We start from the raw sequence: 2180 nt of genomic DNA on the forward strand, positions 1-2180 counted from the left end.
AGGCTCTTGTTATTTAATAGTGCCACAAAGATTATCAGCATACTATAATATCACAAAATTTGTTCACAGCGAGTAAAATTCAAACCCTACAGTGAACCAACAAAAGGCCGCTTAAACCCTAATTTCAGCCTTCACAGTTGAGCCAGTGACAGACTTCTGGTAGCACTACACGGGGATATATTTCTGGACCAGAATATAAAAAGCACTTTTGTCTTGAGGGCATTTCCTTCAAGGCATTTTTTTGTTTCCCACAAAAAAAAGTCAAGGGAACCTGTTATAATCTGAAGTCCAAAGCAATCTCTCTTGTTTACACTTGTTGATTCAAGTAAAACTAGATGGTGGTACATCCCTGTATTTCCGTGATTTTTAAAGTCAGGAAAACATACAGAGCTTGGCTGTTTTGTTAAAATAAAATTGCATCACATTTTGGTTTCATACCCCAATAGTTATGAAGATACACTACATTCAGAGAGCGTGCTCTTCTATGAGCCAGGAGGGAAACAACAGGGTTTCACAACACCTGAAAGTCAGTCAAGCAATTAACAAATGTGAAAACAGAGAACAAGATCAGTATTTGAGGGAGAGATTCCGATATACAAGTAGCAACGAGATGACCTGCATATCCTAAGAAAAACAAAAAAAAAAATCAGGTTGCTGATAAAGCTATGCCTTCAAAAAATTAGTTACAGGGGAAAATAGGTTCCTTAAAAGAAAGGATACAACAAATGTACATTGAAGACTAAGACAAAGGAGGGTAAAAGTCAGCACCAAGTACCAGGGTTCTGCTTTTCTCTCTCCTACAAACACACGCAGAAATCAAGGATGTTAAACCTCTGCCTCTGTCCCCTGCCGGGGATCCGCAGGATCATCCCTGTGCCTACCGAGCTTCAACTGGAGGAGCGGAAAGTTGGATCCGTAACAAAGATCATTTTTCCACCGACGGTTTAATTTTAGAAAGGCGCTAACAAAAGGCACCGCTCTGAACACCCCGAACGCCTTGTTTCCCTTCCCAATTCATCGAAGCCCGCTTCCTTTCCGAGACACGATGCCGTGACACGACCAGGGCTTTATTCCGCCGCTTTAGCCGAGTAAACAGCCTTTCCTGCCTGCAAGAAAACACCCCGCAGACCGATGCCATAAAAAGGCAAGAAAGAAAGCGGCCCCCGCGGAAGGAAGGGCCGCCGGGCACCGGGGCTGCCCAGCCGCGGGAGCCGGCCCGCACCGCCGCCCTCCCGCCAGCAGACCCACCGCCGCCGGCCCCGGGGGCCTCGGGGCTTCCAGCGGACTCCCCCGCGCCCGCAGCAGGCGCCCAGCCGACCCCCGCGCCCGCCGAGCGCCAGGGAGGCTGCGCCTCCGGCAGCGGCCGGGGAGGCGAGGCCGGCCGGGGCGCGCAAACCCGCGCACGGCGGGCTTCCTCCGCGGGCACCCGGGCAACGCCGCCGCGGCGCCCGCCCGGTCCCGCGATGGCCGCCGCGCACAGGCCCCGCGCCCCGCCCGCCCGCCCGCCCGGAGCTGCCCCGCCGCAGCCCGCGGACGCCGCCCGCCCGGGCAGAGGCGCCGCGGGGCTGAGGCGCCGCTCGCGCCCGGCAGCGGCCGCGCTCTCCGCGGGGCGGGGCGGCCCGGCCGCGAGGGGCGCGCGCCCGCCCGCCCGTCCGCCGCACCTGTCGGGTGGTTGCGCGGTCCGGGGAGGGCAGGGCAGGCGCGGCAGCGGCGACGGCAGACAATGGAGGAGTGAAGGACAGACACATTGACACACGGGCGGCTCTGCGGCCGCCCCCTCCGCCCGGCCGCCCCACTCCCGGCGCCTCCCCCGAGGGGGGGGGGGGGGGCGCGGAAGAGGAGCCTCAGGGAAGGCAGAAAAGGAGGGCAAAGGAAAAGCGAGACCCGTTTCTCAGCTGCAAAGCGAGCGGCGAGAGAGGAACAGCCCCCTCCTGTCCGGCAGCGCCGAGCTGGGAGGTCGGCGGAGGGGGGCTGCCGGCACCCAATCTCCCCCACACCTGGGAGGGAATGGTTTGTCCCGCGGCCGGCCCCTGGCAGGGCGGAGCCGTGGGAGGAAGTCGCCATGAGGAGCGGGGCGGGGGCGCCGCCGGGCCGGCCGCGGGGCGGGGGCGTTCGGGGGGAGCTGCCGCGCCTGGGCCGTCGCCGCGGCCGGGCTGAGCTCGCCTCGCCGGGCGGCACCG

At 60.5% G+C, this 2180-nt stretch overlaps 1 protein-coding gene across 2 annotated transcripts in view; it reads right to left on the reverse strand.

Moving 5' to 3' along the window:
• Window positions 1-2180, reverse strand: part of BZW2 (basic leucine zipper and W2 domains 2) — a 59253-nt gene that overhangs the window by 56955 nt on the left and 118 nt on the right. The window contains exon 1 of one of the 2 annotated variants that reach the window (XM_049798937.1): window positions 1662-1782. The exons of the other annotated variant lie outside the window; for it this stretch is intronic. The gene's annotated coding sequence lies outside the window, so the exon portion shown is untranslated. Of the gene's footprint in view, window positions 1-1661; window positions 1783-2180 lie in introns of those variants that run through there. 2 annotated transcript variants of the gene reach the window in all.

The sequence above is a fragment of the Accipiter gentilis genome, chromosome 4, assembly GCF_929443795.1.
Source record: "Accipiter gentilis chromosome 4, bAccGen1.1, whole genome shotgun sequence".
Classification (NCBI taxonomy): Eukaryota; Metazoa; Chordata; class Aves; order Accipitriformes; family Accipitridae; genus Astur; species Astur gentilis.